The sequence below is a fragment of the Pleuronectes platessa genome, chromosome 4 (assembly GCF_947347685.1).
Source record: "Pleuronectes platessa chromosome 4, fPlePla1.1, whole genome shotgun sequence".
NCBI lineage: Eukaryota > Metazoa > Chordata > Actinopteri > Pleuronectiformes > Pleuronectidae > Pleuronectes > Pleuronectes platessa.
In genome coordinates, this window is record NC_070629.1 from 10,468,433 (window position 1) to 10,483,379 (window position 14,947).

General features: G+C 42.7%; 1 long non-coding RNA gene across 4 annotated transcripts; it reads left to right on the plus strand.

Moving 5' to 3' along the window:
- Positions 1 to 443: 443 nt before the first annotated feature.
- Positions 444 to 3,218, plus strand: LOC128438615 (uncharacterized). Of its 4 annotated transcripts, XR_008338353.1 has the most exons (6): positions 444 to 556; positions 965 to 1,147; positions 1,767 to 1,853; positions 1,981 to 2,045; positions 2,525 to 2,672; positions 2,909 to 3,218. It is a non-coding gene; the product is annotated as an uncharacterized LOC128438615 (long non-coding RNA). The 4 variants fall into 4 exon arrangements; XR_008338355.1 differs by lacking the exon at positions 1,981 to 2,045 and having other exon boundaries at positions 2,909 to 3,216; XR_008338352.1 differs by having other exon boundaries at positions 965 to 1,853; positions 2,909 to 3,215.
- The last annotated feature ends 11,729 nt before the right edge of the window (positions 3,219 to 14,947 follow it).

Genomic DNA, 14,947 nt, shown 5'->3' on the forward strand with positions numbered 1-14,947 from the left:
TGGCGGAGATTCCTTGTTTTTTCAGATAAAAATATAATTTTGTAACTTAGTTTGGGCATAAAAATACATTCTGACACCATTTCTAGCGAGAAATGTGCTCTTTGCTTCCACAGTCTTCAGCCAGTTCGTGCTTTTGATAAATATTTTAATAGTTATCACGCATGTGTTTATCGTTGCTATGACGGTTGCCATGCCACCACGGCGCAGCGTGGTGTTTAAATCACAGTCCCTGCGTGGTGTCCTTCAGTGATCGTGAATGTTATTCATGTTGTATAATAGTAATATTTGAGGCTAGATAACATCTCTAATGAGAAGGAACCTGCGAGTCTGTTCATACCGAGGCCGGCCCGAGTGCGCGAGCCGAGCGGCCCGAGCGGCGCGAGCCGAGCGGCCCGAGCGGCCCGAGCGGCGCGAGCCGAGCGGCCCGAGTGCGCGAGCGGACATGACGTGTGGCTGTCGTAAAAACCCTATTTGTAAACAACCAGACCTTTAACTCGGGGCTGCGTTATAAACACGGCGCGCTTGGAAGACCACGATGTCATCTTCCTTCTGTCAGGTAAGTAGTTTATTGTTTTTAAAGATCGTTACGATCTAGGTTTACAGTCCGAGTGCGGAGAGAGTCCGTCAATCCACACTATGGACGCTGTTCATCAGCTAATACGCCATTGTTAGCCACATGCTACAGCCCACCGTAGCCTGTGCTACCTGGGAGGTGAATACATTGTTGTTGAAACCAGTTCAAGACGCTTAGCTCATCATTGAGGGACGCTACAATATAAATATAAACATGAATTTGATTTATGAATGCTTTAGATTAATAAGGAGTGTATTTCTCTACTATTACTCCACAATATCAGGTCAATTTGGTTTAATGTATAGTATGCACTATGACAATAATGTTTCCATGTTATGGAGTTGCGATTCATTTTATAAAACAATTGCTATGTTCTGTTTTTTAATCAAGGAGGATCCCAGTGAAGCTACAGGAGTTTCATTAACGTCAACAACTTGGACCGAACGGTTTGTTTTGCTTGATGAAGAGCAGGAAGGGCAGCCTGGAGAGAAAGAGAAGCCGGGTTGAGCCCACTACCATCATCCACGTACCACGAGGAAGATGAGGGAGAGAAATGATCCTACCATTAAAGAGGTACTTTTAAGTTACATACCAGAAACACCATTTTATATAATGTGCTAAATATACATTTTATTACATCCCCAAAGTACGCTTGCTGAAATACAAGTTTATATCACACTGAAAGAATTTTGATCAATCATGCTTCCCTGCTGTGATTGTTTAACTGGGAAAACAACTTTTTCCACAGGAAGGCAAGTCAATTTAAGGAATACATGTGCAAAGTTTTCCTCTGTTATGTATAATGATGACCCCCATCAAACATAATGTTAGCAATATTTACACCTTTTAATTTATACTGATTATTTCTGTCTACATGTGTGAATTTGCCTTCATTAGTTTCAGAAAAGAGCGATGATGTATCGGTCAGTGGGCGGCAGCACGAGACTCCGCAAACTAGTCTGTAGGCAAAGCAGACGAAGGCATCGAGGTTGCGGCCTGCCATCATTGTTATTTTTGCTTAAAGGGCCGAATATGTTTCATGCAGGAATATTAGCATTTCCCTTATATCTACCAAAACTGCTTGTTTCCCAGACTGCAGTTTTGTTTTGATCCGATGTGGTGTGCAAATACAACCGTATCTGCAATGGGTTGTGGGGCATTAACATTTGTAACTCTAATTTTGTTTTGACAGACTGTGAAAAGAACGTTGAGAACATCACCACTCTACAGGAAGACACAGTCCAGTAATGGGTGTAAGAATTTCAGTAGTGAACGACAGGTACTGTGGAAAAATGTGTGTCATTGTTGTACAATGTCCTTTGACTCTGTTTACACAAGGTTAACACAAAAAGGTTTGATTGTAAACTGATATTGGTATGAATTCATGTTATTCTCCTCTTCACAAGAAACAAACAATCCAAATTACCTCCAGAAAGCCCTTGATGGACGCTTCAGCTGCATCGTCAGACTGGTGAGACAGCAAGATGCCAACTTTAATGCCAATTTATTTGTGTAACATTCTGTGACCAAATGTATAGATAACTTTTTGTAGATTGTAAAAAAGATAACCCATTTATTAAAAAAAAACTACACTAGAATTACCGCACTGCGTTGTATGACTCCGCTAACCAGAGCAGTGTCCGTCTACATATTTCTACATATTTTCTCTCATATAAATGACACTGTGTCTCTTGACAACTGAAACCATAAGATGAGGTCAGTGTGGCCTTGACCTTTTGACTTTAACACAAATACACAGTTAGACAATCCGAAAACATACAGTTATGCCAAAATATATTTTGTTTCACATTCTAGATGGCATAAGCAGAGACATCAACTCAGGAAAAATATTTCTGTAGAAAAGAAAGCCCTGTACGTGTGTACGTATGTATACATACACACGTACAAACGCACTATTGAGACGTTTTGTTTTTTATCATATATTCTCAGGAAGGACTGATGCATTTACTGAGACGGGACGTGAGGGCCTACTCTGCGTGCTCAGAGTTCAAGCCCAGCAGGCTGCAGCGGGCCTGACATATTCCGGAACAGCAGCACAGTCTTTGGATGACTCCTCTGAAGATGAAAACATGGCGAGGTACTTCTCCACTGATGAAGAACTGTGAGGGCTGTGATTAGCTACACTCTCTTGCTACAAGGCTACTCTTGCTACTCCCTGGCAGCCTTAGGAAGGCATTAGCTTGCTGTTGGGTAGCTGTTAGCTTCAGCATTTTTAGTTTTTAGCGGCCTGTGTGACGTTTATGTTTAAAACCAAAAAATCAGAGGGAACCATCTTCATAATTTAACACTATGGTTTGTTTGTGTGTCCTTCAGTTCTTCTCAAGAGAAGCAGTACAGGTGTGCCTCAGCTCCACGCTCCCTCCTGCAACCTCCGCTCCTGATGCTAACCTCATGTCTCCATCACACCAAGCAGCAGACCTGGATTGACAGACCTTTCTCCAGAGCTGCCCCCTCCCTCTGAAACCCCCCTCTCCAAAACACTATTTGTGTAGTTTTTAAAGTATTTTTTGCATGAGAATTGTTGATCATAACATTTCCAGCAGATGCCTTAATGTAATGTTTGTGCACAATAAATTACATTGATCATAACATATTGGTATTTCCTTGCACTTCTACACCATGATATTGTCAGATAAGATGCTGATTACATTAAAGCAGTGAATGCTCTGCTTTAAGCAACATAAACACACAATGATCCAATGGATCGGAAGTAGAATGGGCACATTACATTCTGTAGAGAATGCCTCAGTAATTGAAGTCAGAAAATAACTTTCTTTATCTGAGGTTCCAGTCATTTATAGTCACAGCAGAGCACACAGGTCTGGTTGTCTAGGGACACCCATATATTGTTTAAGATGTGTAACATCAAGTTTGTGTATCAGTGCAAAATACATACCGTCATTAGTCAAGAGTTCACTCTCTTGTTTACACTAAATTTAGGTGACCCAGATGTTTCACAATGCATCTGATAAGGTCTTATGAGAAACATTCTTAACATTAAAGAAATCAACACAGAGGATAGCAGTAGATGTTTGACTTCAATCCGTAGCTGATAATCAGCGGCCTGACTTATTCAAACACATTAATACTACAATGAATGAGGCAGGGGTTTTCCATCAGAAATCATTTCTGGGACATTAATTTAAAAGATCTCCAGTATAAGTAAATGTGTTTTAAAATTGGTTTACATCCAAGTGAGAGGCTGTCCCATCACATGGATTTAAGACATATATATTGTTTGTATAAGCTGTCCCTCAGTTAAGTACTTGCACTTCTTGAAAAGCTCTATATAAATAAGATGTATTATTGTTTATACATTGCTTTATACATGTTTTCCTAAAAGTCACTGTAGATACAGAAACAACAGTATGGTTCAGGTGACAGTGAGTGGAATGTGAAGGTAATTCCAATGAGCTCAAGAGAAACCTAATGTGACGATATAGTTGATTTCTGATAGATAATCCCTGCCTCATTCATTGTGGTATTAATGTGTTTGAAAAAGTCAGGCTGCTGATTACCAGCTACTGATTTGAGTCAAACATCTACTGCTATCCTCTGTGTTGACTTCTTTAATGTTAAGAATGTTTCTCATAAGACCTTATCAGATTGCATTGTGAAACATCTGGGTCACCTAATTTTAGTGTAAACAAGAGGGTGAACTCTTGACTAATGACGGTATGTATTTTGCACTGATACACAAACTTGATGTTACACATCTTAAACAATATGATATGGGTGTCCCTAGACAACCAGACCTGTGTGCTTTGCTGTGACTATAAATGACTGGAACCTCAGATAAAGAAAGTTATTTTCTGACTTCAATTACTGAGGCATTCTCTACAGAATGTAATGTGCCCATTCTACTTCCGATCCATTGGATCATTGTGTGTTTATGTTGCTTAAAGAAGAGCATTCACTGCTTTAATGTAATCAGCATCTTATCTGACAATATCATGGTGTAGAAGTGCAAGGAAATAGCAATATGTTATGATCAATGTCATTTATTGTGCACAAACATTACATTAAGGCATCTGCTGGAAATGTTATGATCAACAATTCTCATGCAAAAAATACTTTAAAAACTACACAAATAGTGTTTTGGAGAGGGGGGTTTCAGAGGGAGGGGGCAGCTCTGGAGAAAGGTCTGTCAATCCAGGTCTGCTGCTTGGTGTGATGGAGACATGAGGTTAGCATCAGGAGCGGAGGTTGCAGGAGGGACCGTGGAGCTGAGGCACACCTGTACTGCTTCTCTTGAGAAGAACTGAAGGACACACAAACAAACCATAGTGTTTCATTATGAAGATGGTTCCCTCTGATTTTTTGGTTTTAAACATAAACGTAACACAGGCCGCTAAAAACTAAAAATGCTGAAGCTAACAGCTACCCAACAGCAAGCTAATGCCTTCCTAAGGCTGCCAGGGAGTAGCAAGAGTAGCCTTGTAGCAAGAGAGTGTAGCTAATCACAGCCCTCACAGTTCTTCATCAGTGGAGAAGTACCTCACCATGTTTCATCTTCAGAGGAGTCATCCAAAGACTGTGCTGCTGTTCCGGAATATGTCAGGACCGCTGCAGCCTGCTGGGCTTGAACTCTGAGCACGCAGAGTAGGCCCTCACGTCCCGTCTCAGTAAATGCATCAGTCCTTCCTGAGAATATATGATAAAAAACAAAACGTCTCAATAGTGCGTTTGTACGTGTGTATGTATACATACGTACACACGTACAGGGCTTTCTTTTCTACAGAAATATTTTTCCTGAGTTGATGTCTCTGCTTATGCCATCTAGAATGTGAAACAAAATATATTTTGGCATAACTGTATGTTTTCGGATTGTCTAACTGTGTATTTGTGTTAAAGTCAAAAGGTCAAGGCCACACTGACCTCATCTTATGGTTTCAGTTGTCAAGAGACACAGTGTCATTTATATGAGAGAAAATATGTAGAAATATGTAGACGGACACTGCACTGGTTAGCGGAGTCATACAACGCAGTGCGGTAATTCTAGTGTAGTTTTTTTTTAATAAATGGGTTATCTTTTTTACAATCTACAAAAAGTTATCTATACATTTGGTCACAGAATGTTACACAAATAAATTGGCATCTTGCTGTCTGGCCAGTCTGACGATGCAGCTGAAGCGTCCATCAAGGGCTTTCTGCAGGTAATTTGGATTGTTTGTTTCTTGTGAAGAGGAGAATAACATGAATTCATACCAATATCAGTTTACAATCAAACCTTTTTGTGTTAACCTTGTGTAAACAGAGTCAAAGGACATTGTACAACAATGACACACATTTTTCCACAGTACCTGTCGTTCACTACTGAAATTCTGACACCCATTACTGGACTGTGTCTTCCTGTAGAGTGGTGATGTTCTCAACGTTCTTTTCACAGTCTGTCAAAACAAAATTAGAGTTACAAATGTTAATGCCCCACAACCCATTGCAGATACGGTTGTATTTGCACACCACATCGGATCAAAACAAAACTGCAGTCTGGGAAACAAGCAGTTTTGGTAGATATAAGGGAAATGCTAATATTCCTGCATGAAACATATTCAGTCCCTTAAGCAAAATAACAATGATGGCAGGCCGCAACCTCGATGCCTTCGTCTGCTTTGCTTACAGACTAGTTTGCGGAGTCTCGTGCTGCCGCCCACTGACCGATACATCGTCGCTCTTTTCTGAAACTAATGAAGGCAAATTCACACATGTAGACAGAAATAAACAATGTAAATTAAAAGGTGTAAATATTGCTAACATTATGTTTGATGGGGGTCATCATTATACATAACAGAGGAAAACTTTGCACATGTATTCCTTAAATTGACTTGCCTTCCTGTGGAAAAAGTTGTTTTCCCAGTTAAACAATCACAGCAGGGAAGCATGATTGATCAAAATTCTTTCAGTGTGATATAAACTTGTATTTCAGCAAGCGTACTTTGGGGATGTAATAAAATGTATATTTAGCACATTATATAAAATGGTGTTTCTGGTATGTAACTTAAAAGTACCTCTTTAATGGTAGGATCATTTCTCTCCCTCATCTTCCTCGTGGTACGTGGATGATGGTAGTGGGCTCAACCCGGCTTCTCTTTCTCTCCAGGCTGCCCTTCCTGCTCTTCATCTCCTCAAGCAAAACAAACCGTTCGGTCCAAGTTGTTGACGTTAATGAAACTCCTGTAGCTTCACTGGGATCCTCCTTGATTAAAAAACAGAACATAGCAATTGTTTTATAAAATGAATCGCAACTCCATAACATGGAAACATTATTGTCATAGTGCATACTATACATTAAACCAAATTGACCTGATATTGTGGAGTAATAGTAGAGAAATACACTCCTTATTAATCTAAAGCATTCATAAATCAAATTCATGTTTATATTTATATTGTAGCGTCCCTCAATGATGAGCTAAGCGTCTTGAACTGGTTTCAACAACAATGTATTCACCTCCCAGGTAGCACAGGCTACCGTGGGCTGAAGCATGTGGCTAACAATGGCGTATTAGCTGATGAACAGCATCCATAGTGTGGATTGACGGACTCTCTCCGCACTCGGACTGTAAACCTAGATCGTAACGATCTTTAAAAACAATAAACTACTTACCTGACAGAAGGAAGATGACATCGTGGTCTTCCAAGCGCGCCGTGTTTATGACGCAGCCCCGAGTTAAAAGGACTGGTTGTTTACAAATAGGGTTTTTACGACAGCCACACGTCATGTCCGCTCGCGCACTCGGGCCGCTCGGCTCGCGCACTCGGGCCGCTCGGCTCGCGCACTCGGGCCGCTCGGCTCGCGCCGCTCGGTCTGGTCGCGCCGCTCGGGCCGCTCGGGCCGCTCGGCTCGCGCCGCTCGGTCTGGTCGCGCCGCTCGGGCCGCTCGGCTCGCGCACTCGGTCCGGTCGCGCACTCGGGCCGGCCTCGGTATGAATAGACTCGCAGGATCCTTCTCATTAGAGATGTTATCTAGCCTCAAATATTACTATTATATAACATGAATAACATTCACGATCACTGAAGGACACCACGCAGGGACTGTGATTTAAACACCACGCTGCTCCGTGGTGGCATGGCAACCGTCATAGCAACGATAAACACATGCGTGATAACTATTAAAATATTTATCATAAGCACGAACTGGCTGAAGACTGTGGAAGCAAAGAGCACATTTCTCGCTAGAAATGGTGTCAGAATGTATTTTTATGCCCAAACTAAGTTACAAAATTATATTTTTATCTGAAAAAACAGGGAATCTCCGCCATGTTTTCCTCTCCGCAGACGGGCGCTTGAGAGTCACGTGACCTGAGAACACGCCAATGCAAAACAATGGGAGGACTAAATGTTACCATCTCACAATCTGAGAGGCCAGATTGTGAGATGGCAACGTCGTTCCAAGTGGACCAACGTTGCCATTGAACGTTTTCTGATGAGACTGGGTTGGATTGCTGAGACACAGAGAGAGATATAAGCTTTGACTTATATAAAGCTGTAGCTGTCAAATATATTGCCCCTGCAGTCTTGGTTTTGTTGAAGGCGAGAGTCCTTGATCTGAGTTATACGAACTGAGCAGCAGTGATAACAGAGTTCGACAACAACAAATTGCTAAATGTTCTATATGTGGCTTAGTCATATAGTTGTCTGCCATTATTACATGGGACAGTCTCCACTACAGTATCTAAACTTGTAGCATACGGCCTCTGTCTTTGTGTAATTTGCATGGCTAAGCTACCGACTGAAAACCCTGGTTGCGGATAAATACGTAAAGAGTGGCCCCACTATTCAAGTTTAAATTCAAGTTCAAGTTCCACAGTTATAATTTGTTTTCCTCTGCACGCTCTCCGGCTGTAGAATAAAACAGAAGTGAATAAGCAGCATGTTAAGCATCTCTTGTTAGCTGTAATAGAACACCCCCCCCCCCCCCCTGCTCCCCCCCCCCCCCCCCCCCCCCAGCCCCTCTCTGCGTGTTTGTACAGGTGCGCGTGTGATGTATGCGTTACAGCCACTGTGTGACAGAGCACTGACCCACTTCCACTGCTTGGCACGCTGGCACCGCTGCCTCTGTCCTGAGCAGAGGGACCGTGAGGCCGAGCAACAAGCAGTCCTCTGTCACTGGGAAGAGGCCGTAGCTCCTCTCAATGGTCCTCGAATCGGCTCGGGCTCTGTGGTTAACTATTCATGAGAGTTTTGAAGTTACAACATGACCACGTATAGGTTGAATATATACGTAGTGGGTACCACTGGACATCTTTACTCTTTCACTCAGACTTTACTGTAAGTGTCTTAAGTCATTAATGTATGGCTTGCACTTGATCCTGCAGCTATAATTCTTACCTTGGCTGTGCCGCTGACCTACCGCCACCTCTAACCAACCGTTTAACGGCAAGAGGTTTGTCAAAACACGGCCAGAGTAATGGGTGGCAGAAACAATCGGCCTGGCAACCATCAGGGGGAGGGGGTCTGATGGGATGAGGAGAGTTTGCTACATATATATAAAGTCTGGCAGGAGCCTAATTAAAACTGAACTTTGGGGTTAGCTGACATTAAGTCCGGTGCCAATTCAAGCATATTAAAACCTGAAGCTTCAACAAGCAAGCGGGTCCACATGTGGTCCCTGCGCTGACTCCCATTCTTCACTCTGCTCCCCCGCAATATCTCCTCGCTGCTCCAGGCTCAACTAACATCAAGGAAGCCCAAGACACTTACACATTCTGAGAATTTGAAACATAAACAATATGCAGTGTTGACATTAAAATCCCATTATGATGTTAACAGGGCATAAGTGTATATAAGGGCGAAGTAGACGTCCTCTTTCAAAGATATACTGTATTAATGTTTATTTCAAATAGGCATCAGGAAGAGGAGAGATGACAGGAGAGGGGACTTTAAATCTTAGAGGTTAGACTTGTATGAATGAGTTGCCCATGTCTTAAATAATGAATGTTTGACTTTGTAATCAGTTCATTTCACGGTATAAAAATCCAAACAGGCCACCAGGTGTCTCCTGTCACTGCTGACAAACACATGCAGCCTCTGGTGCTGAAAACAGAGCTGCATGGTGCTGTGGGTATATCAGTGCTCACAGGGGGAAACAAGTTTGGTCGCCCATGAACAGTGACAAATAAGCAAAAGAGACACAAGCTATACTAGTCACAGCAGAATATAAATGAATCACACTCTGCCAAAACAAACAGCACATATTGCCAAATGACAGCGGAACCAGCACAACCACAAGGTTATGAAACAATGTGGTTAATACAAAATATTCAGAAATATAACAACTCAAAATAATATTGCGTTACGCCTTAAAACATGAAACAAAACCTAACAGTGTTTAATATTATAGAAATTCACATTCATGAATAAAATAAAGAACTTTGGCTTCCTTGACTACTCACTCAACACAGAAGCTTTAGAAACTGAAGTGTGGTTTGAGCGTATTAGTCATATGAAAACTGCCAAAGTGTGGAACATAAATGAATAAGGCCCTGTATAGAACGCTCCAAATATTTGGCTGTTCATCTCGATTTTCTGGGCCTGCTGTTTATTAATGTCCACATCTCAGTGTGAGCACGAGCTGTTTGCTGCAGGGCGACTATTTCAGGGCCCATGGGTGGACTTTATGAGGCTCGGGGCAGAAATCCAGTCACACGGAGCCACTTCTGGCAGCAAACAGAGGCAGACACACTGACACGGCTTATATTGGCTGCCATGGCCGAATCACCAGTAAAAACAGAAAAACTAAAATATGTGAGGCTATATATTCATTGCGAATAAAAACATTTAAAGCTTCTGATCTGATCCACTGAGGGAATCCAGGTCAGTCCATCAGGCCACCTCCCTGCCATCTCATCTCTCCCCAACTCAGCTGTTAAAGGCAGGGAGTGGTGTGTGAATCTGTCCCCCGGCCAGCTTCCTGACCTCTGTGCTGCATCTCAAAGCTCTAAATTACAGCGCTGCATTTGACGGCCGCCTGGCAGAGAGAAACATCCCACACCTGAGAGCTGACAGGGTAGCGAGGCCGATTGCTGCTGGTCAAATTCAAAGCGACGCCCCTGGACAGGGAACAGTCACTTTGTCCATAGATGAGGACTCTGTTCTATTCATTGCCCACCCCCTTGCTCACTTTCTGGAAGTAGGCCAAGCCTTTTGGGCGTGCGCCTGTTTTCGTGGCGCTGAAAAGCAAAATTCAGACAAACTGACACGCCTGCCCGAAAACAAGTGACAGTTGAGCGTTGGAGAAGGTCTTTCGTGGCGCTCTCTGGAGTTTGACCTCAAACTGCAGGCGGATGGGAAAACAAGCACAGTTCCACATCAAGAACCAAACGGACAACTCGGGCAAGTGGCTGTGACACAGGGCGGTGGCAGAGAGCGAGGCTGCAGTATATCAATTTTTAGCAGTAAAGTCTAAGCGCATGTCAACATTAAAAATAAAGTCTCCTTTAAATAAAGCTGGAGCTTGAGACAGCACATCTTTTGCTTCTGACTTGCAGCAGACGTTGCATTTTGGGGAACATGAGTCAGCAGACTGGGAGGTCAGTGTTGGACGGTAAAATGAGTAAATGACACCCAGTTACTGTTGAAGTGTGCTACTTACAGAATAGTGCATTTTTCTTACATTCAAAGTTATATTTTACAGAAGCTGTCCAGCAGTGGGGATGGAGCACTGTCCTCGGCCGTCAGTTCATTGTGACAGCCTCGTCTCAGCTGATCTTTCCACAGATCCTGACAGTGCATCTTCCTGGAGCAGAAGAAAGCTAAAACGAAATTCCTGATCTGCATGTGGTTTATCGGAGCAGCCAACAAAACCACTGCTCTCTCTCTGCATCAGATACAGGCCTGGCCTGTGCTCACTGAAGCATGGGCGAGCCCGTCCAAGAGAGGCTCAAGCAAATTGGTGTCAGCTGTCTAGATACACACAGATTCGAGGTGCACCTCCTACAAAAAAGTGATTTGAATCTGTCTTTGTTTCAGTGTCTGTTAACATGAAATAACTTGGTTTGAGACTGATATGAATGCATTTCTGTTATTTCTATTTTCTGTTGTTGGAAGTCGTGAGCAGAGTAAAAGTGTTTGCTGGAGGCTCCTGCCTGGAACATGGATTTTGTGTCTGGGGCTAGGAGCAGGGTTCCTTCCTGTCTCTCACAGGATGTGGGGTATCCTGTCTGGCAGCGGCAGAAGAAAGACGCCCGGCTTCAAAGAGAGGAGGAAGTGGTCAGGGGATGGAGAAAGGTAGGGAGGACAGGGGGAGGAGGTGCATGAGGCCAGAGACTGAGCCCTGCAGCAGTTATAGGCCTCTTAAGCTCTGTTTCTTGGATTCAGTACATTTCAACATGCACTCATACAGCACACAGTATTAAAGCTGGTGCAAATAAAAGAGGAACTTTTCATTTTAGGGGCGGAATTTTTTACACCATTTGAACTGCACTGACATTTCAAGTGGATATTCTTGAAGTACAATCCTCTATTCAGTGTTGTTGATAGCTCCACAATGCTCGTAAGTCCAGTTTCCTTTGTACAGGCCCTTGTTCTATTTACAAGTGAGGGGACTCTCTGCAAGACGCTTGCAAATCTTGACTTCAGAAATATGTGCAGTTGGCAATGGGAGACGCGCCCTGTTCCACTGGCATCTGAGTCATGCCACAGTCAGCAGCTAATGTGTGAAGAGGCATGTATGCTGCACGCACACACACACACACTCACACACTCACACACACACACACACACACACACACACACACACTAACCCTAACAAATTGGAACGAAACACCAAGTGTCAAAGAACAAATAGATGGAAAGAGAGATGGAGAGATGAAGCGGGGAATAAGGGAGGGAGAGAGAATCCCTAATCACTCATGTAACGCCAGAGTATGGGCCTTTTAAACTCATTACGCTCTCCTGTAATTTTATGCTTTTCTTGCCGGCCGACGCGCAGGAGTTCAAAGCCCAACGCTGAGAGCGACAGAGAAGGAATCAAGTAATTATCACTTGAAAGATGAAACATCTCGACTTGCCGTCGCTGTAAACCCTTTTCCTCTCCACATGTGTTTGACATTAGCTGTCCTGTGACCCACATTGGTAAAGACATCCTAAGAACGCCAAGAGGCCCACGGCAAAAGGAAGTCTATTTATAGTCCCGGGTCACAACAAGCCCCTGCCAATTAGTCAGGTACATCAGAGAGAGGAAAATTAAGTGAAATGTAAGGAAAGAGAAACGTGGAGTGTGGCAAACTGGGCCATTGGAAACATGGGTTTAAAATTGAACAGGCACAGAAGCTGAGACATTTTGGTTTGTGAGATTGTGCAACTGAAAATCTGCTTCTAACTTGCTAAACTATAACAACTTATACTGTGACTTACAATATTTAAATATTAAAATGACCTGCTCAACAATATTTGTAAATATTTAAGATAGATATACATATGTGGTGAGTTGTGAGTAACTACAAGAATGATTCTGAACAGTCTGACAGGGCGGTTTATGAGGTATTTTTTTTACAACTGATTCATATACAATGCAGTATTAGTTCATTCAATTAATAAAAAGTAATCTGTTAAAACAAGGCTGACAGGGTTTCCTAAACTTAAAAGCCCCGTCACCCAAAATAATGGTACCAGAGCCTGAGGACCACCATCATCCCAACAGCTATTGAGCTAGTTAATGAAAATCCCCATCTATTAGTGTTTCCTGTTGTTCTCTGAATTTACCTGCTGCAACTAATGCTGCTTGTCGTTTTTCAGTCATGATCCCCTCAGGGTTCATGCAGGGACAAAGAAAATGTTATCGCATGTTTTTCATTCGTGACAAATATGGCTCAAACATTATATATTTTTTGTTTTTAGATTGTATTTGATTTCTGGAAATCACCTCATGTCCCTTCTCCTGTATCTAGCGACCACCCCAAGGGGGTCCTTACCCCTGGTTTGGGAACCATTGCCTAATAAAATGCAAACATCAACCCACTGGTTTTTCACCTGATGATAGGTCTAACATTCACTTCTCTTTGAGCTGTACTGTTTGGTCTCTACCATCTTCTGAGAAAAAAAATCACTGTTCTGTTTACCTGCTGAATTTCCACATACAGCGCAGCAGCCTAAAACCACAGCAGTGTTGACAGTGAACTCAAACAGCAGAGCCGTGGCTGAGAAAATCAAAACAATAAGCTGAAAGACGGTAAAACGCTGCAGCTGAGGGGAACAGCGGAGTTAGAGGATTTGTATCTGTGGGTTTATACCAACGACCCCTTTCATGGGTTTAAGTAGTCATGTGATCCATTGATAATATATGATGAGGACTATGAATACCTATATAGTTGTATATGGAGTCTGTACATTGTTGTATAACCAGTGAGCATCATTTCAAGCGCAGATTGTAAAAAATGAGCATTCAGGTTTTAAAAATATATAAAAAATACATTTAAACTGTTATGAATGTACCCTAAGTGTGAATGTGCTAGGTTTTGTGGGTGTTCAGGGAATCTTACCTTTTCCCTCTGCACACAGTGAAGTCTACGTCTTAGACCTAGTGGTCTGCACGCTGCCGAGATCTGTACCACAATCAAAACTTTAGGCATAAATATATATAAATTCATCGGGCAATAAACTCGACTGAGCCAGAAAAGTAATAATAGGCTATACATCCATTCACACAGAGTTCCAAACTCAACTAATGTTGCATGTGGTGCGACTGAAAGACTTGGCTGAGTTCTTATTTGGTCTGTGGGTCTGAGATGGGGGAGTTAGTGTTCACAAGAACCATTGAAATAACAAAATGCTCCCGATGCCAGAACCTCCTCATAGTTCCTGCCAGGGTGTCAACATGCCCCGCAGGAATGTGCTGAGTCAGTCGAATGTAAGTGTGTTCACGTGTGTCCAGTGTCCGTGTTCATGTGTGCGGGTGTGCTTCTGTCGGAGGGATTCACTATCTGTCTGTGCATGTGTGCGTGTGAGAAGGGTTTAAGATGAGTGAGTAACATGTGTGAGCCGGATACGGATGAAGATGAAGCGCTCAGTTAAAGGAGGCAGTGGACAGTCGCTGACCAACAGAAACTAATACAGTCTCTTTAATACAACATGGTAGCAACTGTCACTATATTACAGTGAGAGTAATGAGACCTGTTCCATGACACATCTGCTAAAAGCCACACTGCTAAAGTGTCCTTTAGAAAATTACTAAGCATCTCTCTGCTCGGTATCTGACCCCGGAGGGGGCAAATGAAAACTCTGAAGAATGTTATCTTTTCCAAAATTTGCATTTTTACCCCTCAGTTGCACCCACATGGATTGTTGAAGCATGTATAATGGCTTAATTGTCGTTAAATAGTTTAAGTATTCTGCAAGTATGTGCACATATCTGTA